The 26,888-nt window shown below is 50.7% G+C and overlaps 1 protein-coding gene across 1 annotated transcript in view; it reads left to right on the forward strand.

Annotated features, from left to right (window-relative positions):
- The first annotated feature begins 3,285 nt into the window (after nucleotides 1-3,285).
- The window catches only part of Lrrn2 (leucine rich repeat protein 2, neuronal), a 59,651-nt gene continuing 36,048 nt past the window's right edge, over nucleotides 3,286-26,888 (forward strand). The window contains exon 1 of the mRNA NM_010732.4: nucleotides 3,286-3,606. The gene's annotated coding sequence lies outside the window, so the exon portion shown is untranslated. The remainder of the gene's footprint in view (nucleotides 3,607-26,888) is intronic.

Below are 26,888 nucleotides of genomic sequence, written 5' to 3' on the forward strand. Positions count from 1 at the left end.
ACTTAGGTTCTGCCAGGCCAGGTGTCCCTTAAAAGACTTGAACAAGACCCTGTCTCAAAAAAAAAAAAAAAAAAAAAAAGTTTATTTAGGGCTGGAGAGATAGCTCAGAGGTTAAGAGCACACAGGCTGCTCTCCCAGAGGACATCCTACATTCAATTTCAGGCACCCATATTCACAACCAACTATAGCTCTAGTTCCAGGGGATCCAATGTCCTCTTGTCATCTCTATGGGCACTGCATAAATGTGGTACACCACTATACATGTAGGCAAAACCCCCATACAAATGAAATAAAAATGAAGGGAAAGATGATAGCGTGGAGGGAGTTGAAAGAGATGCTGTGTCCAGACACCATGCTCACCCCAGATGTGCGGAGTCCCTATTCCATCGCAGATCAGTTTTGAATGCTTGTGACTGGATTGCTACCTTCCTTCTAAAAGAAGTGCAACAGGCACTTCTTCATGCTCGAACTCTTTATGCAATGACCTTGAGTTCTGATCTCTGCTCTACTATGTTCTAATTATAAGGATGCTGTTCTATTTCCAGAGTCCTGGGCTTTGGTGGGAATTTTTCTTCTTTTGTATTGCCTTGAGGATTGAACCTGAGGCCTTATGCACACCAGGCCAGAGCTGTTCCTCTGAGCCACACACATCCCTTTTTTACTTTTGGTTTGAAGCAAGGTCTTGATAAGTTACCCAGGTGTATAGCCTTTCTGCCTCATCCTCTAAAACAGCTGGGGTTGCGGCATCTCTATGCCTGTTGGGACTTTTCAGTTAGATGACACATAAGTGAGATCACTACCCTTGCCCTACAGGACACAGTCAGCAAATGCCCATTGCTACTCTTGACTAAGAGATCTCTATGAATTAACTTAAACATTACTATTTTTACACCAGGAAGAGACACTCAATAACCTTCCCAAAGCTACACAGTGTGTGGTCCAGCAAGGTTCAGGCCCAGATCTCCCCGAGTCTATAAATTCTTTCCCACTTCGTTATAAGAAATTTTGTCCTAATAGCTCATGTGGTTTTCCCATACATCAGGGTCTGCCAATCCAGGATCAGCCATTAGCTAGTATTACTTGTTCACTAATTAGTTATTACCAGATGTGGTGGCATATGCTCATGATGCCAGCACTGAGAAGGCTGAGGCAGGAGGATCACACAGATAGCCTGGGCTACAGAGACCCTGTCTCAAAAACTGCAACAGTGACAGAAGCAACCAGTTGTTGGGTATCCACAGTAACATCTTGGTTTCATCTCAGTGCTGCCTGGGTCAGGCACAGCCTTCCACCAGAGTTTGTGCTCCAGTTGGGCTAAGACACACTTGGTGGTGTGGGTAATAGGAGGCAGAGGGTTGTGAGTGCCAGCTCAGACCTGGAGCTGGGGAAGGAGTTGGCAAACATCTCCTCTTATTTGGACATCCATCCGCATATGTTGATGGTCTTGAGGCTGGGAACGTCATTCCACTGATTTGACAAGTAGCAAGATCAGACTCAAAAGCTTGGTGCTCCCATGCAGAATTCTTCTACTCCCTTGGGCCCAACCCAGTCTCCCTTACAAAGGCTCTTCTTTCTCAGTGCTCCTTCATTTCCTGTCTTTACGGCAGCCACCCTCCCAGCCTCTGGCCTTTCTTCATCCTAAATCACTCTGTACAGGGCCACAGATGAGTTTCTAGATCTTGGTCTCAGGCTCTCCCACTCTGCATAACTGAGGTCATACTACCCGTGCAAGAGTGCTGCCAGGATGACGACCTGAATTCCATCCGCTCCCAGCCTCCATTTGCTGGGCTGTTAAATGGGGACGTATGTCAGCCTGATACAGAGCTGTGTGAAAAGGCTTGGTGTCTCTTAGTTCATCTCTAGCTCTCCTCCACTGCCTGGTCCCCCACTCCCAGCCCCCACCTTCCAGACAACCTATTCTATTTTGCTTGCCTCAACTTTCCTGCCTTGCTAGTCCCCATTTTCTCTGCCAGTTTAAATCCTATCGGTCCAGCTGGGCTCAGCTGGAAGCTCGGCTCCTCTATAAAACCTCCCATGAATAACCAGAGCCCAGAACAGCGTTTTCAATCTGTGTTTCTATGGCACCTTCCATTGCCTTGAAATGCTAAAATTTGTTTCAAGTACTTCCACCCCGTCCTTCTCGGCTCCCGAGGGCCATTATATCCCACAGCAGGGGTGGCGGGTGGAGACCAGCGAGTAGTTCTGCTGGTATTTAGTATGTGCTTACTGGAAGGATTAAGGGGCCAACTCTGTCTATACAGAACACAGAACTTCCAAGTCCACTCGACAAGGCTGTAGGCATGGCTGTCACTGCTGGTTGTATTCTTAGAATAAACAGAACCCAGAAGCCCTGTGTCTGGCCAGGGACACTAATCTAAAGCCAGTCATGAAGAATGGCCCCCTAAAGAAGCCCCGACTTGCAGAAGTCCCTACACCTTGAGCCCCATCTTCTCTCATCTTGACTTTCCAGGCTCTGATTGGGTGTGGCGTGCTATGAAGCTTAGCTCTGGTACCTATTCTTAGTGGGCCACACTGAAGGCCTCTCAAAGACTTGGGCCTGAAGCCTTCACTGCAGCAGACCTACTCTTCAAGTAAGCCCCAATGTGTGCTGGTGACCCCAATTTTCTGAGCCACCAAGCAGTAGCCCAGCACCCATTTTCTGGGTCCTGCTTTACCTCCTAGTTTCATGGCTTCACGATGACCAGCCTGCAGGTGTAGAACCCTGCGGCCAAGTCCCTGTGTAGACCTGTCAGCGCCTCCCTTAATCCCTCTGAGACTAACCATGTGCCAGGAGACTGGAAGCAGTACTGAAAAGGCTACAGAAGAGCCGCCAGTGCCCATGGACAAACTCGCCCACGGCTTTTGTCCTGTCCACCGTTAACTTGGGGAGGGTAGTACCGTGCAAAAATGTGGTCACAGCCTTAAGCGGTGCCTATGAGCCACACCTGTCCTACAAGCTGAATTTCCCATCTGTTCTCTTGGCTTTTGCAAGAGAGTGGGAGGGAGCATCAGCAATGCCACTTATTTCTCCCCTGACCCCCAAGCGCTATGCCCTTCTCCCTCTCTTCCATAAGCCTTGGGTCTTGATGCAGAAGGACCGCTCAAACTACAGCATCGGGCCCCACCCAACTCCTTCCTCTGGGATGTGTGCAAGTGAGGCAGAAGGGGCTTCTGGCCACTCAGGAGTTAAAATGGCAGCGGGACTGGAGGGGGTTGGCGTGGCAAGCAGACAGGGAGGAGGCGACCGGAGTGGGCTAGGGAGGTTGGGAGCGCGGCGGAGCAGCTAGTGAGGAGGACGAGCGCGAGCAGCCAGGAGGGAGGAGGCGCGGCGGGGGCGCCGGGCGCCGCGGGCCTGCTCCGTGCTCCGCAGACGCGCGGCGCTCCGGGAGCGCCGGCCCTGGCCGCCAACCTCCAGCCGCGGCGCGCAGGATTGGGGACACTGTCATTCTGCTGACGCCCTCGCAGGCTCAGCGTTGAGACCACTCCCAGGACAAGTGTAGGTTGGGGAAGGCGCCCGGCGAGCCTCCCGGGCCTGGGTAGCAGCGCGCCGTGGAGCAGCGATCCCAGCCGGGAGGCGAGTGACGGACATAGGACAGCGCCCGCGCGGTGAGTGTGCGGCTCCCTGGCGGCCGGGACTGTGGACTCCGAGGACGCTGGCTTGGCCTTGAGGGTCGCCGAGATCCTGTCCCCGCGGCCCGGGCTTTGATGACCCGATGGGGGAGGGGAGCGCGGCCGCGACCGCGGCGGTCGCCGAGATGCCTGCAGGAGAGCTGGTGATTTGGGGAGAAGGCCGGGAGGGGCGAAGGAAGGAGAGCTAGAGAATGCAAAGGAGGTGGCCGCTGCGCTGGCTGGACCGGAGCTGCGGGGGAGAGGGTCGGGGCCTGAACCAACTGGGAGAGGCCCCAACCCCTCAAACTGTTGCTGGGTAGCGGGGAGCCCTGGAGATGCAGAGGAGCCAAAGAGGTGGCCCCGGGGTTAGAGAGGGCGTGACAGAGGAGAACTCGCAGGATGGAAGCGCACTAGAGCCTAGGGGACTTTCCCTTCCTGGGAGCTCGGGTGGTGGCCGTGCAAAAAAGACAGGGTGGCCTTGGTTGGGTCTGTACAAAGTATCTGGCACCGAGAGTCAGGCTCCTCCCGGGCGGGAGACTAGGGTCTGACTGCAGTCTAAGATGGGACTTTTGGGTGGGGGAGGGGTCGGCCGGGCTAAGCCTGGGCGCTGTGCGGTTTAAAGCAGCTCTGAGGCCACCGCATCATGCCAGGGACAGGCTGGGCTGGCCAGCCACAGGTGGGCCGTCTGTCCTGCTGGCATGACAGGGTTGTGCGGGCGCAGACTGCCCAGCCAGCCAAGATCCTCGAGCGGCGGGGTGAGGCAGCTGAACTGAGCCGCTGAAGGAGAGAACTGGACCCCGGGGGTGGGCCCTAGCAGGGTGTTGCAATGCTCCCGGCTGCCCCTGCCCTTCCTCCCCCACCAAATGAACAGGAAGGAAAATGTCAGCTGGGCTTTGTGCTCTGTTCCTCAGGCTGCCGCAGCTCCCATCTGTTGAAGCCAACGCAGCTTCTAATTGGGCGACTGGCAGGGCTTGGAGGAGGGTGGGCTGGGCACAGCGCTGGCTGCCGCTGGTTGCCAGAGATGGACTGGCTGCCGTCTGCTTGAAGACCCCAGGAGGCAGGAGGGCACTGGAGAGAGCAGCCAGGTCAGGACAACAGGAGTGGCCTTTTGCCAGCGTCTTCACCATTATCTAGGGGACCCAGGAGCAAATATCTACCCGTCCTTACTTATCCAGAATGATTGACAGGCTTCATGAGCCTCGCCATCACTCTGGACAGTATTCTCTTTCTGAGGGAGAAGCGAGCAACCTCCTGTCAGTGGCCGCTGGGCTCCTTGAACAGTCCTCCAAAGAGCAGGGAGGACCAGGGCTGTGTGCACAATGCGAAGGCTCCCTGGCCAATGGGTCTTCTGCCTACCTTGTGGTGGCTTGACCCACTTTCCTGGCCAGGAGACGTTGTGAAGAAGCGGAAGGGAGAAGCACAGCTCGGGGTCTGTGCCTCTCTGGCCTTCTTCCATCCCTGGACTGCCTCAGATGTTGCCTGCTGCCTGTTTAGGGGGCCTGGGGCCTAGGGCAGAATGTTATTTGGAAAGGGTCGAGTTGAAAAACTCTCTGGCACCTCAGGGATTTTAACCATTCCCAGAGTCTGGCACCTAGAAGCACCCCCCAAACCAGATCTCCTGCCAGAGCTTACCCTGCCGGAGACATGGAATGGCAATAAGAACTGAGAGATTGGGGCCTCATTGAGCTAAGCTAGGCCAGCAGAATACTTCCTAACTGCCCACATCTGCCCCGTCCCTCCTTTCCTTTTCCCTCCTCCTGAAGCACCTCTCCCTCTCCCTTTGCTCTCACACTACACTGCTCATCCTCTCCCGACCATCCTCCAAGTTTACCTTCCTTCCTCTCCTCCAGGTTTCTACCTCCACCTTTATCTTTCTGTAAAATGCAGCTTAAACCACAAGCCAGGCACACAATGGCTTCTTCGCCTCTTGACAGCCTCTTGACAGCCTCTTGACAGTGGGTGCACAGGTACCACTGTCCCTGGCACATCCCCTTTGCAGAGAGGACCAGGCTGACAGGTCTGGCACCTGAATTTCCTTGTTTCCCTTTGCCCTACCATTCACTCACTTGCTCCTCCCCCTCCTCCTCTCTACCCCCTTGTTTCTTTTATTTGAAGGGAAGGAGGAAACTCCTTGCTTTTGTAAAACTTATTTGTCCATCAACTACTTACTAAACACCTACTATGTGACTGTCTTAAGTGTGGAGGTTACAAGTAATAGACAAACCTCGTAGGCAGAGCTGAACTTGTATTTGAACTTGATAGTTATTTAGTTCCATGCCCACCAGTTTCTTTCAAAGGTGTGGTGGAGGGAAATGAGGAGTATTAATAACCCCAGCAAATTAGCATCATAATCACAGAATGGCCCTTAACATTCCATCTCTATCGCTCCCTATATACAACGTATCTCCATCGCTTCCTATCTATGATGTATCTATCATTAAGTCGTTTCTAACCTGAAAGGATGAAGTGGTTTGTATATCATCATCTATCTTGGAGGCCAGGACTATGCAGAAGTCAGTGGTTTGCACAAGAAAGGAATTAAAGACAGTTTAAGGAGCAGCTGCTCTGCACTAGGCTATGTGAAGAGCTTTCCAGAAATCATCATATTCAGTCCTTCTAAAGGGCTGCATCCTAGTCTCTGCTTTCTAGCTGGGGAGTCTGGGCCCTAGAGAAAATGGACCACTTGGTGCTCCATGGTCTCTGAAACCACTGCTGCAGTACAGTAGCCTCTTATGATACTTACGACATCTGCTAAATTCTACAGTAGCAAGGGAGCCCACATTCGCCCTAGCTTTTCAGGGGTGTGTCTTGTCTCTCCACTTAGAATACAGACTATATTTGCTGAATGGTTGCATGAATAAACCTTCTCATGTGATCCAGGAAGGCTTCCTATAGGAGTGAGGGCATTGCAGAAGACACAGGGAGGGCAGAGAATCCTTCTGACCTACAGAAGTAGGTAGCAGGCACTCACCCTCCATCTCCACCTTTATTGGGGTGAAGAGCAAGGAGGTTATTGCTGTGTTTATCTGAGGCCAGTGTTGGAGCATCATCAGTGATCATCGGTGGTCATCGGTAGTCCGCCTCCTGAGTCTGTGTGGCTCCTGTTCTTGGCCTCCTCAGCTAAACCTTCACTGCCACAAAAGCCCAGAGATAGAGACTGAGAGTGGGTAGCTTGGGTGCCTGCAAGGACTGCAGGCCGGGACAAGGTCAGTGGTTGAAGGTGGAAGAGGGACCGGCTATGGGGACACAAATAGGAAGAAGACAGTGAGAGAGGGTGACTTGAAAACAAACACGGGCTCAGGAAGAAAAACAGCCATAGCAAGACAGGTTCTGCTGCAGAAGTGTGTGAGAGGCCGGGCCAGAAAGGAAACTGTGTCTTAGATTTCCTAAATAGTGTAGCTGTCTCTAGGCTAATGGAAGGCGTGGAATTTCTCTCATCTGGGCTTGTTCAGTCAATTCATCTTCCCTAAAGCACCTACTCTGTGCAGAAACAGATGAATCAGCCATCGTCTCTGCCCTCAGGGAGCTCACAGTAAGGGTAAAAAAAGATTCTGGAGCCATCCACCCAAGTTCTACCTAGGCTGCCCCACTTGTTGCTGGGAGACACTGGGAAACTCATCTACCCTCTCTGAGCCTCAGTTTCTCTATCTATATATAACTGGTATGATAATAGCACCTACTTCATAAGAGGAGGGAATACAGGCCAAGGAGTCCAGAGGAGTGTCTGGAATATAGTAAGTTCTATATAAGTTGTTGTTATTATTAGCAAGGAGTCGGTGTTATATAGTCTAGGGCTGAATAGAAGAAGGTTCTCGTGTCTTTAGACTAGAAAAAAACTTGCTGACGCAGTTGATATTTAGGGCAAGGCCAGAAAGGGGGCCAGGTAGCAGAAGTGGAGAGCCTCGGGACAGTGGTGCTGAAGGTATCTGGGGCACAGGAATTGTATATGAAAAGGCACCGAGGAGTGTATGTGTTGTCCTTTATGGACATCACTAACACCACTTAGTGGCCCTCTTCAGCCTTTTTGTTCCTGATGCTAGGAGCTGAGCTTCTAGTGGGGCTGGCTAGCTTCCCAGAACAGCCCCACACCCCTTGGTCTAAAAGAGTGAGCTTCTAAGCAAGGGGGCCTGGTGCAGTCCTGCTGGGTGTGGTTGCATGACCTTGACTCCCCACCTGTGTCTAAGCCATCAGTGTCCAGATTCTGCTGTACCCAAGGCCTTGTACTCTGGCTTCTGGTACTTTCTGGGGACCTGGGAGATGCTTTGGCCTTAGAGAGTTGCCTTGTAGGGGGTGAGTTTAACCAGGTCTGCTTTAGAATTCAGTTTGTCTCCATGTGTTTCTTCCACCCACATCTTCCCTGCTGTTCAGCGTTTGATGGACTTGAAGCAAGTTCCGACATGAAGAGCATGCAGAGAGTTCCTGGGGGCAAAATGGCTTCTCAGCTTCCACCTCTCAACTTGTCATGACACACAGTATAGCACCTCAAATCTACTGAGCACTGTGTGCCGGGCACTATGCAAAGTGCTTGCCCAACTAGACCCCAAATACTCCTATTAGCTGGGCGGCTCTCCTGTCCCTGATTGAAACACAGAATAATTGAGGCTTGGACTTGCTAAAGTAGCCGTGAAAAGAGGGAGAGATTGAACCCTTCACCACCCCCAGGACTTAGCAGTTATTGGCCTAGAGGTACCCTGAGTCCTGCTCCCTTTGCTAACTTCTTCCTACAAGAACAAATTCCCCATGCCTGTTCTGTCCAAGCCAGTGGTCACCTTTCCCTCTAAAGAGAACTTCAAAATCTCCTCGACCCCTTCTTCTATCTCCCATAGGTTGTGCTATTCAATACCATTAACCTGTTTTTGTTGTTTGTTTCTTGGTGGTGCTAGGGATTCGAACCTAGGATCTTTCCTATGCTAAGTAAGCACTCTGACAATGAGCCACAGGTGCAACCCCCAGGGATCTGATAATTCAGGCTGTGGTGGTGCACATTTTTCATTGGCAGCACTCAGGAGGCAGAGGGTCACAGCTCTCTGAGTTTGAGGCCAACATGGTCTACAGAGAGGTCTCTGGTCTAGGACAGCCAGAGCTATGCAGTGAGACCCTGTCTCAAAACACAACACAACACAACACAACACAACACAACACAACACAAGATCTAACACTGCTTTTTTCTGTCTCGGTCAGAACCTCCAGGGCCTCCAAGAAGCTGACCCTGGCTCAGTGCCCATGGACACAGGAGAGGGCTCAACCAAAGTGTGGCTCTCTGGAGGAGGGGAGAACAGAACACACCGGTGGAAGGTGGAAGGAAACAGGCAGGCCATGTAGGGGCCTTCAGTGGGCTGCTGCTAACTCGGCAGGCTTAGTGTGCTGGGAAGAGCCAGTGCAGCCGGTCCTGTTTACAAGCATCTCTTGAGGCAGCTCCTTCAGAGAAAACATGAGGTAGGAGGGGGGGCGATGGTTGTGAAGCAGCCAGCTTGGGTCCCCCAGGAGAAGTGGGGCTGTCTTATCTGAGCCTTCCTGGAAGCAGCAAGGAAGGTTTATGTCTGCAAAGCACTGCATGAGCATGCAGGGTAGGGGCGAAAAGGTCAAGCTGGGGAAAGACAAAAGTTGCGATGTCCTGAAGGCGGAGCAGATGTAAAAGCTGTGCCACAGGAAGGGGAGAGGAGAGAGGCCACCATTCGACCTGATGTTCAGGATGGCCCAGGCAAGGAGGGGCATGGACTCCCACACCCCAGGGGATCTGTGAAATGGCTCCACCCACAGCCCATCTCTGCACATGCCTCTGCCTTCATAAACAGGGTGGGTGGTGTGCCTCTTCATTAGCCAGTGTTTATCAAGCCTCAGTGTCTGCCCCAGGAGTGCCAGGCAGCAGGGAGTAATGGAGAGCTATGCCCTTAAGGAGCTTTTACTTTGCCATCTGGGGATACAGCAAAGTAAACTTAGAAAGCAAGCGGCATGTTAGAGAGTGTAAAGTGTTCCAGAGAAAGATATAGCCAGAGAAAGAAATAGACAGATGATGAGAGGCCTGGGGGGTGGAAAGGGAGGGGGGTCGTGGGGGAGGGTCGTTTAGGGTGGCCACAGGTGGCTAGACAACATGAAATGAGTGTTGGGCAGAAGGAATAGAATAGCTGGTGTGACAGCTGGGAGACAGGATGGGGCCTGGCATGCTGGAGAGGGGCAAAGGAGAGGCCAATGAGAGTGTGGTGCTGAGAAGGGAAGAAGCTGAGGCTGGGGAATACCCACAAAGCCAAACTGGAGCTAGGGTGAGGGCTTTGGCTTCTCTGGATAAGATAGAGACCTCTCAGGATTTGGATTTTTGAAACCCCGAGGTTGGGCCATCCATCCCAGCTTTCTTCTGCCATCAAGACTATTTTGGTCAATCAATATGTGCCCACCGGTTTGTGGCACTTGGTCTGCGGGGCTGGGGTATGGGTGTGAAAACGTGTGTGTAAGCCCTAGTTGCTGCCGGTAGGGAGATGCTCAGATGAGTTGGGGAGGCAGAACTCATACTCTGAAATAACGAGGGAATAATATCAGACAGTATTTAAAACCAAGTGCTAAACTGTGTGATTTAGACTATAAATGTTATCAGAACTGTGCGCTTTGTGTGGGAGTACACAGGGAAAGCTTCGGGAGGTGCAGCAGATCGCGGCCTGAGAACAAAGTGGGATTCCACTCTGCAGGGGGATGGATCTATACCTGGACGGGTGAGAGGGTGGTCAAGCAGGAGGGGAGGACCAGGGGTCTCATTAGGGGTGGGAGCAAGTCAGCAAGCTCTGTGCCAGGGCAGGGAAGTAGGGGACCAGTTGGGGGTGTCTCTGCCCTGTAGCCTCTGTTTCTCATGGTGTCCTCCAGGGTTTTTGCCTCTTTCCCAGGTCTAGGTATTTTCTGTTCTGTTCTCAGAATCCCCCTGAGCAACCCACAAATGTCCTTAGTCCATTTGGTATCTGTGGCCCATTGCTCTGAAGTGCCCCCAGGCTCCATTTTCCTATCTAGCCAGCAGCTAGCCTCTCCTAGTGCATCTTAGTGGCTCTGAGCTCCTGTCTGGCAGGTTACTCCACGACAGTCCTGTTAATGAAGTGACTGCCCCTTTCCCCGAATAGAGGTTGCTCCATTGGAGCAGAGGGTGGCTCACCTCTGCAGCAGGGGGTAAGAGAATCCACTGGGGTACCCTCACCTACTCAAAGTATAAGCAAAAAAGAAAAAAAAATGCACCTCTGCTTGGACCTCAGCCAACAAGTAAAAGCCAGGAGTCACACTGATAAAATGGCCACTATTCAGTAACAGCTTTCTCTCCTGTTCTGGGCCCTCAAGAGCTAAGAAGAAGGGTTCAAACTATACCTCAGGTCCTGCTCCTTGAAGCTGCGGGGCTGAGTCTAAGGCTGCAGCTGTCAAGGACATTGTGGCTCACAGTCTCCAGCAAGTGGAGTCAGCCAGAGCTGGGTGAGAACCCCATTTTCTCAGCTACTTGTCCTTGGGCGTTTTAGCTTAACCTCTCGGAGCCTCACCCTGGGCTTGTGTTAAGTCTGGGTTAATAACAGCTACTTCCCAGGGTTGTTAGTAATAATAGCTAACACTTGTGCGTGCTTCTGCGGCGCCCAAGGCTTTCCTGCATTTATCTCATTTAATCCACAGAACGCAGGGAAGCAGACATTATTTTCCCCCATTTTGCAGCTGAGGAAAACTAAAGCCGGGAAGCTTTAAGTCACTTGCCGGAGGCCACACACAGTCGGCAAGTGACAGAGCCAGAATGCAGCCCCACATGTGTGACTCCAGAGCTCTGGTTCTCAGCCGCATTAAATGATCTAATCTGTGTAAAGTGCCTACTACAGAGTAGAAGCTCAATAAATGTTAGTTCCTCTCCCTCCTTTTCCCCAGGGCTGCTCCTCCAGAAAACAGCTTTCCCCTTCTGCATTTCCCTTTCCAGAGTCCCCTGGAACACAAGAGGTAGAAATGAGAATGAGGAAGAAACAGGGCTGAGAAGAGAGTGAGCCATTTGAATAAAATCTGCAGGCACCAGCCCACAGTTACGTCCCACTTTTCGATGTAGTATGATGGAGCCTTATGGGGTCTCAGGCCCTGGCAGACTGTATCTGCCAAGGCAAGGACAAAGGTCAGGTGGGAAGAGAGAGGAGGCTCCCATCTCTCCCCAGAGCAAAGAGGAAGCTGTTTCACCTGCCAGTGCTGGAAATGGCCCCTAGGATTAGCAAGATGCTCACAGGAAGGTTCCAAGACTGAGCTTTCCGATCTTGGGTGTGGTTTTTGAAGGGCGTGGATGAGAGGCTGGTATCCCAGCTTCATGATGGCTGAATCAGTGTGCCTCCTGCGCCTGACTTACACACACAGCTGACCTTATCTGGAAAGAAAGCCAAGACCAGACACTGCAGGATAATCTGAATGTCAAGGTGAACGTGGGGTGGAGTTAAGGGGGTTCTTTTGAAAGGTTCACATTCATTCCTCCCTAGATCCCCTTTTCTGATGACCCTAGAGTCATCTCTGTGCACCCTGCAACTTCCTGTCATCATTGCCACTGGACATGCAGGTTCCCGAGTTCCTGTTGTTTCTTCAAAAGGAAATCCCAAGAGATGAGAGGAGGAACCCAGTTCTCAGTTACTTTATAACTGAAAGTCATCTGGCCTTGTGCTTTCCAGTGCTTTTAGAATTGGATGTTTTGCTTTGTTTCGAAACACAACTGCAGTGTATGGCAGGCAGAGTAAGAGGCCTTTTGTATTACGCTCATCCCCAGAGCCCCTGACTATGCTGTTACATAGGAAAGAGATGGTAGGTTTTCGAATAGAATGAAAGGTGCTGATGGACCTTCAAATCAAGAGAGGTCCTGAACTATTCTGGTGAGTACAGTGTAACCACAGGATCCTGTGAAGAGGGGACAGAAGTCAGAGCTGGAGAGGTACGATTCAGAAAGTCTTGACCAGTCATTGTTAGCCTTAGGCCAGGGAATGAAGACAGCTTCTGGAAGCAGGGAAAAGCACCAAGTGTTGTCCCCTGGGGCCTCCAGAAAGGAATGAACCTTTAGATGCCTTGACTTTAACTCGGAGAGACCCATTCCAGTCTGACTTCTCTGCCTATAACAAATAAATAAACTCAAGTAAGGCACAGAATTCATGTTAATTTGTTATAGTAGTGAGTATAAGGCCAAAACTGTAGTGAGGTAGACCAGAACTCCACTCAAGATCCTGCTGACCAGTGACCCTGGGGGAATTGCTTTATATCCTGAGGCCTGAAAGTTAGTTTGAAACACTAGATTTAAAGTACCTCCTCCATGTCCTCCAGACGGTGAAGCCAAGGCACAGAGAGAAGGGACGTTGTTGGAGGTCAACACTGAGTCGTTGAAGAAGTTGGGCTTCCAACCTAGGGCTTACTTTTATCTTGTCAAATCCTGCCTGCTTCAGTGAAGTCTCTCTTCCACTCACCAATGTGGGGTGTGTGGGTGTGTGTGTGTGTACTTACCTACAAAGGGTGCTGTGCTAAGTACCTGGCCGAAGTAAAGACCCAGAACGGTACTGCTTGGGTTCTGCCCTGCCTTTCGACCCTCATCGGACCCTTAGTTTTTCCAAAACATCTATAACCAAGCCCAGGCTGCTTAGGACTGCAGTACTCCTTGCCCTGGGGCTGGCTGCCAGCTGGGCACTATCACAGCCTGTACCTTCCCCCACCCACCGCAGCCTGTGCAGGACTCATCGTCCTAGCAAGCTGCAGGTGAACAGCACACAGGCCCTGGGAATGGGAAGTTAAGAAAGGAGGTAGAGCCAGCAGCACCTTATCGGCCTCTGTCAGGCAGGTCAGCCTTTCTGCCTCTCCCCCTAATACACCTGAGCCGTTGGCCAGCCCCCAGGGCTGCCAGTTCCTGGTGTTGGTCTCCATGGCAACCCCACATTTGCCGTTCTGGTTTCTAATGACTTATTGGCATGTGTGGTAATTTGCAGAGCTTGGCAGGCAGAAGCTTGGGAAGCCGGGAGGAGGAGCTGGAGGCAGTGAGAGGCTTGGCCATGGGGAGGGGTTCATGGTGTCCAATGGAAACCGAGGCACAAGTTTTCCTTCCTCACTCACCCCTTGTAGTCCCTTTGGAGTAGTAGTCCAAGTGAGAGTGTTGCCTCAGACCCCCTAGGACCTCCCTTCTGAAGAGCATCGGCTGTCTCCACAGCCCTGGAAAGGAGACAGATGGACAGGCAGATGTGGAACACAGCTGCTCACCTGTCAGGCAGGCTTGAACAGGTGTGGGGGAGCTGACAGCTGTGTTCAGCTGTAGCAGATCAGACCACACATGTCTTCTGGGACTCTCCTGCCTGCTCCCCTGGGTCCCTTCTGGGGCGAGGAGTCATCGACCTCAGGGGACACAGGGACAGTGTCCACAGGCCCTAAGGCTTGGCTTGTTTCTAGGTCTCTGGAGCATTCAGAGAACTAAGAAGTGTAGTTCAGAATGAAATGTGAGAGGGTAGTGGGAAGGGAGAACCAGCCCAGCCATCAGAGAGGGAGAGGCGTGCAGGAGCCAGACCCTTTTCTACTCTGCTTGGGCAAAGGTCCCCAAGCTTGAAGCTTCCCCAGCATAAGGCTATGGGGAGGAGTAGGGAGCCTCCACTGCCTTCTTCCTTCACACAATTTTTCAGGCTTCCCCTCCACTCCTGTCACTCCTGATGCCACCGTGTTGTGACTTTGGGGGAGGCAGCTAGTGTTCTGAACACAGCTTCACCTTTAAAATTAGCTCCTAATCTAGGTTAGGCACCAGGGGCCACTGCTTAACTTACTCCATGGCCTCAAGACAGGCCCTTAACTTTTCCTTAAGCCTCAGTTCACTTATTCCTAAAGTGGCATTGACATTCCCAGCTCACCAGGTCGTAAAATAAAATCAGCTCACATTTGTAAAATTTGTGATGCGTAGTTGTCCCTGATAAATATTAGAGAATGTTTTTTAGCAGACTTTTAATTATCTACCCAAATAAACAGGAGTAAATCAGTCAATAATGTTGACTTCTGGTGGACTTGGTGAGGTTTTCCTCTTTAAATATTTGAAATACTTTCATTTATTCAGCAAATGTTTATTGAACATTTACTACTGAGTACAAGCACCCAGCCAGATGCAGGTTTTTTGGTTTTTTTTTTTTTTCCTGGTGTGTTGGTGTTGGACTAGTTTATTTGTGCATCGTTCAAGCATATAACACCTCGCAGAATTCTGGCACCCTGGAAGTGGTCCTGATGTGGCTTCCTGGGAGTGGCTGACTCCTAGCCGAAGACCTGCCTTGGGAAGGCTCTAAGCAATGCAGGGAGAGAATGCTGTCCAACTCGGAGAAGGTGAGCATTTTCAGGGCTGACTTGATGAGAAGGGCTTAGGGTTAAGGAGCTGAGCGGTGATCATTCTGCTACCTTGAAGAACTTTTGAAGCAGCAAATGGCCACCAAGGACCACCCCAGCCACCAGCTAAAAGAGGAGCAGGGAGTACCTGCTCTCTCCTTGTCAGATGAGCATGTCACAGCTCCTTTGACTGTGGCAAGAACAGAATAGAGGAGAACAAGGGGAGCTAGGACACTTGGCTTCCTCTGTGCCAGCAGATGGGCTTCTGCCTGTAACAAGTGTCTGTTCTTTCATGAGCCCGCCTACAGCCACCTCTGAGAAGGCACCATGGAGATGCTGGTGTAATGGCAGGGATGCTGGGCCCCAGGGACTGGCTCACCAGTTGGGTTCACACTGTAGCTCATATCCAGGTGACAATGTTTAGGGATTCCTGCTGACCCAGGAACTATGGGATTACTATCCGAACACACCATACTGTCACTTCTAACCTGGGCTGGAAGCCAGACCTTAGCCACTTCCTGAGACCTACTTTTATTTATGAGAAAGTTCAGCTGCACGGAAGGGAAATGACTTGCCTGAGGTCACACCATGTGTTTAGCGCTGCGGGAACTAGACATAAAGCTTCTAACTCGGGCCTTGTGCTGCATCTGTTGCCTGCCCTTCCTGATTTTTCTCCATTTTCCTGAGCAAGTTCCCAGGGAACGTCAGATGTAAGGAGAGGCCATTCCGCTAAGCCCCATAGTCACATTGACTCTCCCTGCCTGTTTGCTAGCCACTCTCCTTATTAAGTAAGTAAGGCCTTTGGTGCCTGCCCATAGTGCCCCTTTCCCCTCCCCCATACCTACCCTCTCTCCCATCCCCACAGTGACCCTCACCTTTGTACCCTCCTCTTTCAAAGCCTGTCAGTCACCTGGTAAGATCAATGACTCTGAACAGTACATCCTACCTGAGGCCCAGCAGCCTTCCAGTGGCTCTTCCCCATCAGGACCATCATCTGCAATCACCTAGAGGAACATCCATCTCTCTGATGACCACCTACTGCTCTCCCAGCTTGCTCGGCCAAGGACCCTCACAGCACTGTTCCTGAACATTGGGACCGTGGGTCCACCGAACCCTTTTCATTCACTTCTCTGATTCCATACAGATTCCAAGGTCTATGTTAAGGATCCTCCTGCCAATATCCAAGCTATCTTGACCCTCTCTCTCTTTATCGCCACCCACCCCCCCAAAGTCCCAGTTCTGGATCAATTGCTCTTTCTGCTGCCTTTACCTGTGATCAAAACTCCTGGAGACACACATGCACATGTGCCCACACACGCATACACAGACGCGCACACACACAGAGGCAAATGGGGACATCTACGAGCTCACCATCACCAACGCAACTCGTTCTTCAAAAGTGCCTGGTATTCCTCTCACATTCCCTGGTCCTCCCTGCTGAGTCTCCGATGACTGTTTCACACCCTCCTCCCCAAACCTCCGCCTCCATGGTGATCTCAGCCAGGACCTCACCTCCCACTTTGCAGAGAAATAGCTGTCTTCAGGCAGAACTTCCCAGCCTGTCCCTCCCAAGCCCTCAGGCACATGGCCTCTCACCATCCTCCTCGACTTCCTCTTGTTTCAGCCAAGGTCACAGGTGCCACCTCAGCACGGATGGGTTCTAGAACCTTCCTTCAGCCCTCCAGTAGTTTCTCATGGCTTCAGGGAAAACAAAACAACATCACAGTCCTCCCTCAGGCCCAGTTGCTGCCCCGCCCCCACCTTCATCCTCTCCAGCCAAGTGTCTGGAGAGACTTGGCGCCACCAGTGTGCTCTACTTCACACCGCCCACACCTTCCTCAGCCCCACTCGGGTATGGCTTCCTCCCCCAGCCCTGGGAAGCAGCTCTCCATTCTGCTCAAGCTGGGGGGGGGGGGACAGGCCCCCTTTTGTGGACGTACTTCCTCCTCACTCCTGACACTCCCCTCTCTCTGGGCTTCTCTGACCCCACATCCCTGGCTTTTCTGGTTACTCCCAGGTCGTCTTTGCTGACTCATGTGTCTCCTCTCCATCTTTAAATGTTAGCGTTCCCTGTCGGCCCCTCTGTTGGCAGTACTGTTTCCAGACGGAGGATCTTGTCTCCAGGTCATGACCTCACAGGAAGAGCTCCCCTTATCATCCACATGCAGATGACACCCAAATCTCTAGTCTGTCTGTCTTTCCATCTTAGCTCTATAGCCTCATAGCCACATGCTGAGGTGAATAAGGACGCCAGAAAACTCGACATTGACATATCTCAGCCAGAGTCCTGCTTTTCCTATCTCTCCAGGCCCTTTCCACCCCTGCCTGCTGTGACTTGATTTTGTGAACAGTACCACCTCATTGCTTGTTCTGCAAGCCATGGGCTAGGACGTGCTGAACATTCTTCCTTTCCTACCTAGGCCAGGTCCCATCTCCCCTTGTGTAGCCACTTAACTGCCCCTCCTCCACAGCAGCACATCAGTCAAGGCTGCCTCTCTGACTCCAGCCGCTGGGATCACCTTCTCCCTGACTGTGACCACCTTGTATCTCCAGTCTTGCCTATCAGTCACTGGTCTAGTGATGCTTTGAATACAGAGCTACTGTAGGCACATTCTGTCATAGCCTCAGCACTCTAAAGGGTGTCCCAGTGCTCTTTGGAATGGCCAGGAAATAGCCTCATGTGGGACCTGCCCCAGGCCTGCCCCAAAGCACACTCTTAAGCTCTGAGCTCTTGGCATATGCTTCTTTGTGTGTGTACAAGCATGTATGGGCATGCATGTGTGTGTGTGACTGCACACCTGTACATGCATGTGAGAGAAAGAGAGAGTGCAGGGTCAGGTCTGTACAATTGTGCAGGGACACATGTGGAGGCCGGAGGACAACCTCAGATGTCTTTATGTTCCTCAAGAACTGCCTTATTTTAGAGAAAGGATCTCTCACTGGCCTAGAATTCCTGAAGTAGGCTAGGCTGGCTGGCGAGGAACCCCAGGGCTCTCTGCCTCCCCAACCTCAGAACTATATGTACACATTGCCATGCCAGGATTTGTTTTGGTAAAACCCAGGTGCTGGGAACCAAACTCAAGTCCTGATTCTGGTGAGGCAGGCTCTTTACTGACAGCCGCAGCCCCAGTTCTAAGCCTGCATGTCTTTTATGTCCTCATGGCCTCCATGTCTTCTGTCCCCTGTCCCTTTACTACTCTGATCCTATACGTGTCTTGAAATTCAGGTATAAGCTCCAATCACCTTTCTTTAGAAAACTGACCCTCTGCCTCCTCAAATCATTGGTGAACACTTACAGTATCCCATGTGATTCCTTTGCAGTATGCATTCTTCTTACAATGTTTGTTGTTTGTTTGTTTGTTTGTTTGTTTGTTTGTTTGTTTTGAAACAGAGTCCCCTGTGGATCTTAGCTGACCTGGGATTCACAGAAATCCCCCTGCCTCTGCCTTCTGAGTCCTGGGATCAAAGGTGTGCACCACCACACCTTGCACATCCTTTTAACAAAAGGCTTCTTTTTATTTTTACATGTGTGTCTGTATGTGTGTGTGCCACGTGTGTGCAGGTGCCAGCAGAGGCCAGAGAGGGGTTGGATCCCTTAGAGTTACAGGATGCTGTGTGCTATTTGACAGGAGTTTTGGGAACTAAACTTGGATCCTCTGGAAGAGCAGCAAGTACCCTTAACCTCTGAGCCATCTCTAAGGTCCCACAACATGCACCTCAATATCTAATCACATCAATGAATACTTTGCAAATAAATGCTTTTCTCCTTCACTAGGCTGTGTCCCCGTGAGGGTAGAGACACTTCAGTTTAGTCACTTTGTATCACTGGTATCTGGCATGGATTAGGTATTCACAACTATTCAGATCAAGTATGGTGGCTCATACCTGTAACCCCAACATGGGAGCTATCAGCAGAATGTCAAATCCAAGGCCAATCTGGGTCATACAGGGAGCTCTCTCAAAATCTCAAGTGAGGACTAGGTGTGGTAATTGCATACTTGTAACACTAGTACTCTGAGGATAGAAACGGGGGATCAAGAGTTTTGGTCCATCCTGAGCTACATAGTAAGATTCTGCTTCAAACAAAGCAAAAGGGCAAAGAGAACAAAAAAATGAGTAAAAAATATTAAGGAATGAATTCATTAAGAAAATAACTTTAAACACTAAAAGAATCTCATAGCAAAAATCAGGCAGGGCTGGAGAGTTGTCTCAGCAGTTAAGAGCACTGGCTGCTCTTGCAGAGGACTGAGGTCCAATTCCTCACACCCACATGGCAACTCATAACTGTCTGTAACTCTAGTCCAAGAGACCCAATTTCCTTTTCTGACCTCACAGGCACCAGCCTCGCATGTAGTATGCATACATAAATGCAAGCCAACCACGCATACACATACAAAATAATAAAAGAAATAAATATTTTTTTAAAATTCTAAAGCTAGAGGAAAGTCTGACTTTTGAGTGTGGCATTGGTAGATCCAATAGCTGGATCTTGTCAGTAGCCTCTGAATGTTCCCGCATCTCTTTTCCCTCCCTTCCACCAGCTGCAGACCCAGCCCAGGTTTAAGGGGAGCCAGGGTCTCTAGCAAAGGCACCTCCCCAGCTCAAGAACCCTTTCACATCTGACATTTGAGGTTCTCTTTGCAACCTACAGGACCTTTGCAAGCATTCTGATGCTCAATTACATCGTCTTTGTGCACTTCGCATACTCTCCTTCAGGTCCATCAAGTCTTGGCCAACATCAATCATCTGTCCATCTTTGTTGCTGAGTAGTATTGCAAGAGAGGGTTGGATGTGCTACCGTTTGTTGAACCCTTCAGCCAGCAGGAGATAAGCGTCCCACTCGGTTTTACAAGTGAGGAGACTAATGTGCCCAGGGTCCCATGAGAGGCAAATGGCACTTAGCAAATATTAAATGAGAGAAAACGGACTGAGCTCTACTGCATGAGGACATTGTATGCTTTAGCACCTGGAAAGTTGTTCTACACACAGTAGGTCCTCAGTAAATGCTTGCCCATGAGATGCGCCTGTGTTTACATGAGTGCAAGTCACATACAGCTTGCCCTGACTGCCACCATGTGCAGGACAAGACTGGATCTTCCCAGCATTGTGCCAGACATCCACACTTCCCATTTTACTTGGAATGAAAGTAAAACTGGGACTCTCAATGTTGATCACAGACAGGTCTGCCATTTTATTGCCTAAAATGCCCAAAACTATTGGTTGTCTTGTAATTTCCATATTTGCATGGTAGTTTGTATCTAATTTGCAGGTAGCTCCGTTAATCAAAATGCTGAGCAACCTTTGCAGCCCCTGCTCCTTGTCACCATTGCCTTCCCAGGAAGTGCTGGGTCAAGATGTCAGATCCTGGGTCAGGCTGAGTGGTCCTGAGTCTGGGTGTGCAGGTTCTGCCTATAAAAACAGTCTGTTGGGTCCTGAACTTGCCCACCGTAAAGCTGCAAAATCTGCCTGGGTGTTTTTGCTCATGGAAGGGGTGACAAGTCATTACCACTCAGCAGGGGCCCCAGGAGGTTTAATTAGGGAGGATTTGTGAAGCTCTTAGTCCCCAACCTGAGGTGTGCAGAGCCAGAAAGCATTAAGTGACTGGAAAGGAACCACAAGGTGGACCAGCCCTGCCGTGGGTACAACACCCAGGAGACATCTCGTTGAGCTTCTCCTGCCTCCCTCTCTTTGGTAGGGTGATGAGAACCATTCACTGCCTGTAGGCACATTGAGGATACACCGGGGCTCCATGGTAGGACTGATGTGAGGAGCGTGTGGAAATGGGTACATGGCCTTGAAGAAAACCTATGGTTTGGCCCAACCAAGGCCTTACCAAGGGCCACAGGTATAACTGGGCTCAAGGAAGAACCAATGGCTTAGACTTCCCCTAGAAGTGGTTCTGAGTAATTGGACCTACCTCGTCGCAAAGGCTCTAGTGCCCATAGTATATGGAAAAGAGTCTGTTTTGAGCAGAACTCTGGAGGCGTCTCCTGTCTGCTGAGCTCATGCTGGGCACTGAAGAACAGTTCTCATCACTTCCTCTTCAGCAGTGGTGCCCCAGGGACACACAAACTCAGGAGGAAAACATTGGAGGAGAGCGAGCACTGTCTGCTGAGATGTTTATTTTACAAACAGTTTAAAATGAGACTCGATGGTAATTGTGGTCTCCTGGAGTCCATTTGGAACTGTGTCCTCAGGCCCTGGAACATATGAGCCCTCTGCCATCGGGCCACCAAAGAGATGATGCTCTGAGTAGGGGATCCCAAGGGGCAGTATATTCCCCGGAGTGGTGCTGATGGGAGGTTTAGGCCACTGGGGTGTGTCCTCAAAAATGAAAGGATTGTAGGAACCACAGTCTCTTCCTCGTTTCCTATTCCTGCCGTGAGGTGAACAGTTTGTTTCACCACATGTTCCCCGTCATGACGTACTTCCTTACCAGTGACCCAAACCAACAGGACCAATCAGTCACGACTGAATCCTCCCAAACTGTGTGTTCAATGAACCTTTCCTCTTTGTAACTTAAGGTATCACATGTATTTTGTTACAGTAGCAGAAAGCTGGCAAAAGCAGATAGAATTGTAATTGGAGACATAGAATGGACTCTTAGGAAGTGGGGCCACCACAAGAGCAGAGGGGTAACATATCTGATTTAGGATACATAAGTAGGACATCTAAAAACACAAGTAGAATTTGGTGCTTGAGAGAACAGAACGGGAAGGGAAAAAAATCTGTGTGAAAGATGGCCGCTGGGCCAACTCTAGCAGTAAGAGATTACAAGCGGTTGTAAGGAGAGCCTGTGAAAGAGGAGAATGGACCTGCGGGTGGGCAGAGGTTGAGCCCAGAAAGAACAGAGTTCAAGGGAGGCGTGGAGCTAGGAGTCAGGAATCAGGGTTCTTAGCCTGCTAACTGATGCCTAGAGCTCCCAGAGATTGGAGGCTGGGGAGATGAGGATAAACAAAGAAGAACCCAGAGCTCCAAAAGCAAACCAGGGAGGATTAAGCAGGAGGGATCTGTGGATAGGAGTGACGACCAAGGGGACACTTTGTTCCTCTTAAAGGCAGAGGAAGGAGAGTAAGCAATTGAGTTTCCTGGGGGGGGGGGGGGGGGATGAAGATGGATGGTTTAAGCGTTCTTTCCCTGTACGCCATAGGGAAGGTAGGTGGAAGGGGCAGGCTGGCAGAGAGGGCATAAAGGACAGCAGAGACCACACCTGCCAGCATCTACGGTGCAGATGGTGCACAGCAGAGTGTGTTCCATCAGGCTGCGCAGTGGGCTGGGGCAGCAGCCAGAGGAAGAAGGGTGAACTAGAACCATACATCTCTATAGGGCCGATCTACCACCTTCCGCAGTTCCTTCTGCAATGCTTTGGGAGGGGATGCTTTCTAATGTTTTTATTGATATGGACCAGCAGTGACCTCACCCTCCTGCAGAGTCTGGCCATTCCCCCTGGCCTTGCTGGTTGGGAGAGCTCACCTTGTTTCTCCTTGGCCCGACTTATGGATGGCACAGACTCTGAGTCCCTCTGCCCTCCGCTGCTCCCCTGAGCACTGTTTCATTTTTTTTTTCCCTCTCTCCGCCTATATCTGGCAACAGCAGTTTAATAGCCTTCCCAAGGGTCAGGCTGGGAAGATGAATGCTAGCCTGTGGGGGCTGTGTCCTGCCTTTCCATTAGGGAGGTGATAGAAGACAGGGTGCAAAGAATGGAGAACAGGAATAGACATTGCAAACAGCTTGTTGGATAAAGCAGAATGTCCACCTATGCGGAAGCATGCTGTGTTGACAGGAGAGCCCCCAGCCACTGGTCTAATTAGCGCTGAGGCGGAGCAGGCAGGGTGTGTTTCCCAGTGTAAAGTGGGCAGCCGGGAAAAACCACACTTGGCTCAAAATGTTTGCTGCGAATGAACAAGTGAACAATAACCACATGCATGCCCAAGCTGCCCTTGTTTGAAGACTTTGAACATTGAGTGAGCGCAGTTACCGCAGGAGACCCCAGAACTGGCAGCTTCTCTTGTGCCTCCCTGCCAGTCTGGTTAACTAGTGAGAAGTATCATGCAGATGACATCTTCTGCCCCTCCCTGTGCTGACACGCCCCATGGCCAGGAGTCAAGCCCTGTGCACTGCTATCCTGTCTCCTCCCCCCAGCGCTGGTAGGTGGCCTCACTGCACCTTTGGCATCTAAGGTTCAAAGGAAAGACGTGGGAGGGCACCTGGGGCAGAAGGCATGGCCTGAAGGGACATCTCAAAGACTGTGGAAGTAAAGGCAGAAGGAAACGTGGATCCGGGCTTCACGTCCGGCGTGGGGCTCTGTGTAATACTATGTAACCTTAACCCCACCAAAGCTCCTTTGGGCCTCTGTTTCCCCATGGAGGTCATTTCCTCAGCCCGGTTCCCTGAGTCATTTTGAGAAAAGAAAGGGCCCAGAAAAGTCAGTTTCTAAAACTTGAGAAGACCCATCCCCAGTGATGAACGACTGCAGCCAACTTAGGAGTATCCACCTTCTGTTTCAGGCCAGGTCCCAGTTACTGACAGCCTGGGTTTGTCACCCTTTGACTGCAGATTGATCTTTGCGTAGAGCTCAGCACCCACTTCATGTAACACACTAGTAAACTACAGTAAGGTGCGAACATTTGGGAAATCCTTAACTATCCTCTCACAGACTGAGGAAAATGGCAAGGCTAGAAGACAGATTCCAGTCCTGAGCCAAATGGATGTGAGTCCACTTCCCACTATGTATGTCTGTGGCTTTGAACAGGTTTGGTGACCTGTCTTGATGCCATCATCTGTGAAGCAATAGAGGGAGCAGTGCTCAGTGCATGGTGGTCTTGTAAAGGACTGATAGTGAAAATCTGTCCCATGCCTGTGTGTGGCTCTGCTCCTTCTGTCAGAGCCCGCTCAGGTCTTCAAAGGCAGCTCAGCAGGCATCATTTGCACATGCTTTCAGACACCCAGCCTACCCTGGCATCTCTCTATTGAAATGCCACCTAGTCTGCACCCTCCCCAGGAGCACAGGGCACATCCTTCAGGCACGCGTCTTCGGGATCTAGTTTCATCCTGCTGAACGGCAGATACATGCTGAAGAATGCCAGACTGATGAAGTCCACTCTGCAGACCCGACAATCTCATGCCATCCTTCTGCTAAGGACTGCACTCCCTGGGCAGTTGGCCACTTGATGAGGTTGCCCAGTCATCCTGGGAGGTGCCAGGGATAGGAGTGCTGGAAAAGGCTCCTAGCATGGAGGAATATTTCTCCCCTAGTATTCATCCTGTTCTGATCCAAGCTTAGTCAGTTGTCTCATCTGCAGTTCTGACAGCCTTTCTTTTATTGACAGCCTGGATAATCTTTGACCTTCCCTGCCATGGGCAACTGGGGACCCCTCACCACGTAACCACTTATATGGCTCCTGGCAAAATCTAGACCCTTTGTCTAGTTAGCTGTCCAATGTTCTCTATGCTCTTATATGGCCTGTGCACTAACCTGCTTCAAAATAGCCTTAGGGGTGGGGAGCATTAAAAATGCAGATTCCCCATTGTATTAGGGTTCTCTAGAGTCACAGAACTTATGGGTAGTCTCTATATAGTAAGGGAATTTGATGATGTCTTACAGTCCATAGTCCAACTCCCCAACAATGGTCAGCAGCAGCTGTGAATGGAAGTCCAAGGATCTAGCAGCCATATAGTGAATACACAATGAAAAAATGAATAACACTTTGCAGTTCAGACCAGGGGTCCAGAACTTTGTATTTCAAATAAGCTCCAATGAGATAATAAGCACAATAGAGTGTGGAAAACACTGGGGCACCTCCCCGCCATTCTCTATTGTGGCAGGATTCATGAAGAACAAGCAGATTCTCAGTATGGAACTTGATTAACATGAACGTGAGGTATGCAGTATCCTCTATGTTATAGCTCCCGGATCAAGGCCTAGAACACACAGTGCCACCCTTGTTCCCTTATGTGCCATAACAAGGGAAGTGAATCGGAGCCTGACCACACAGATTCATCTTACCTGTTCTTAACTTCACCTGAATAGAATCTGACTTCTTTTCTTCAGCAGGTCTGTGCTGCCTACTGTCAATGGGGGCAAGCCCCCTCTCTCCTGTCCTGTGTGCTTTGGCTTCTCCTGAGACACAGAGAAAAGTCAGGCCTAACCCTAAACCCCTGCCATTCAGTTTCCTAGTCCTCCTGGCTCACCCTTGTGGAGACCACATGTAGGGGTGTCATTCTGTCATTCTTCAAACCTTCGTACACGGGAGGCTCAGCTGGGGAGACCCTGGGCCAGCTCCTGCCAGTCCCTCTCTAGACAGCAACTAAAGTTGTTCATTTGTTGGGTGCGGGTTGCTGGAAAGTCCAGGCACACTCCAGATGAAATTGGCCAATTTCAGCTACAAATGAAGAGACAAATGAGATGGAAATTGCATAGAACAAGCCTCCTCCCGGGGTGGAGGTATCAGTGCTGACATGCTGAGTTGGGGAACCACTTCCAACCCTTCTCCCCAGCTGGGTCAGAAGGGCTTTCCTGGCAATGGGAAACACTATCTCCTCCCGCACCGGGGCGGGCAGAGGAGCCACTGCCCAGGGGAAGGTAGAGTGAGTGTGTGTGTGTGTGTGTAAGGAAGAGAGGAGGGGACAGGTGGAGGACACTGGGCAGCTGCTAGAGAAGTAAGGTGACATTTATCGCCCCCCCCCAGAGAAACAAACATTGTTAATATCCACACATGCCAGGCCCCATGCTGGGTATTCTGACTGTAAAAATGAACAAGAGCAGCCGCTATGAGTGCTTAGCCCAGGGGTGGAAAAGAAAGAGATGGTGGGCCTGGTAGAGGGGGCAGGGGGATGGGACACAGTTACAGATGAGAGAAAGAAGGGCTGGGAGGAGCAGTGAGCAGGGCAGGAGACCCGAGAGGAGGAGCAGAGGCCCTCTATCCTCCCTGCCCCACAGAAGGTGGCCAGGAGGACGCCCTGCAAAGAGGCCACAGACACCTTTGTAGGCACCAGCATTAGTTCTTGGTAAAGTGTCGGTAAATCAAGAGAACAAATGATAGATGGTGCCTTATCCCGTTATGTAAAGAAGTCCAAAGACCCAGGATTTCTTAGTCTCCGGGTCTCTGTGGCATCCATTTTCTTTGTTAAGATTGTTGCAAAGAAGCAGGGAATGCAAATTTGTTTTCATACGGACCCAAGCTAAATACAATTTTAGTAATAATAATAATAGCAAACACTTATAAAGCACTTACCATGAGCCGGGCTGTTCTAAGCACTTCACACATATTAACTCATTTGCATAGTAAGTATGTTGGGAGAAAAAAAAACCCTATGATGCATTTCAAAACCAAACAGAAATGGCTTTTGAACTATCCAACACCCACACACAGTCTAAGAGCTCTGTTCCAAGCCTACACACACACACACACACACACAGGTGAACATGAAAGCAGAAGTCCTAGGAAGTGGGTTTCAAAGCAGTTCCAAGTAGCCTTGAGTAATTCTGGACCTTAGCAGGCCAACAGGTTCATCCTCTCCTTTTCCTCTGAGTTGACATACTTTTCAGCAAGGCACTCAGGCTTCGGAGACCCTAGAGACATCATGAAAGGATGTGGCCAGTGGTTAGGGGGAAGGTGGCTTTCTATCTGGGGACTGCTGTGCTCCAATCTGTGTGCATCACATCACTGAGGATGTTACAAACACGATTGCCACAGGGAATGGGTTTCCATAGCGACAGAGGTACAATAGACCCTTGACATTCTCAAGGGATACAGCCTAGCCCTTGAGTCTATAGAGTAGAGAGGACCACATCGTTTTTCCCCATAACATACACTAAAGTATGGCTTGGAACTGTAATGAGTGCCTAGCAGGGGCACAATTCCCAGCTCCTAGCTGTCCCTGTGTCCTCCCAGTACCAGTCTCAACCCTTGCAGGTCAGCAAATGGACCATACCACGGAAGATCATGGTCAGGGCAGGAGACACAACTTTATCG

Source organism: Mus musculus, chromosome 1 (genome assembly GCF_000001635.26).
Source record: "Mus musculus strain C57BL/6J chromosome 1, GRCm38.p6 C57BL/6J".
Lineage (NCBI taxonomy): Eukaryota > Metazoa > Chordata > Mammalia > Rodentia > Muridae > Mus > Mus musculus.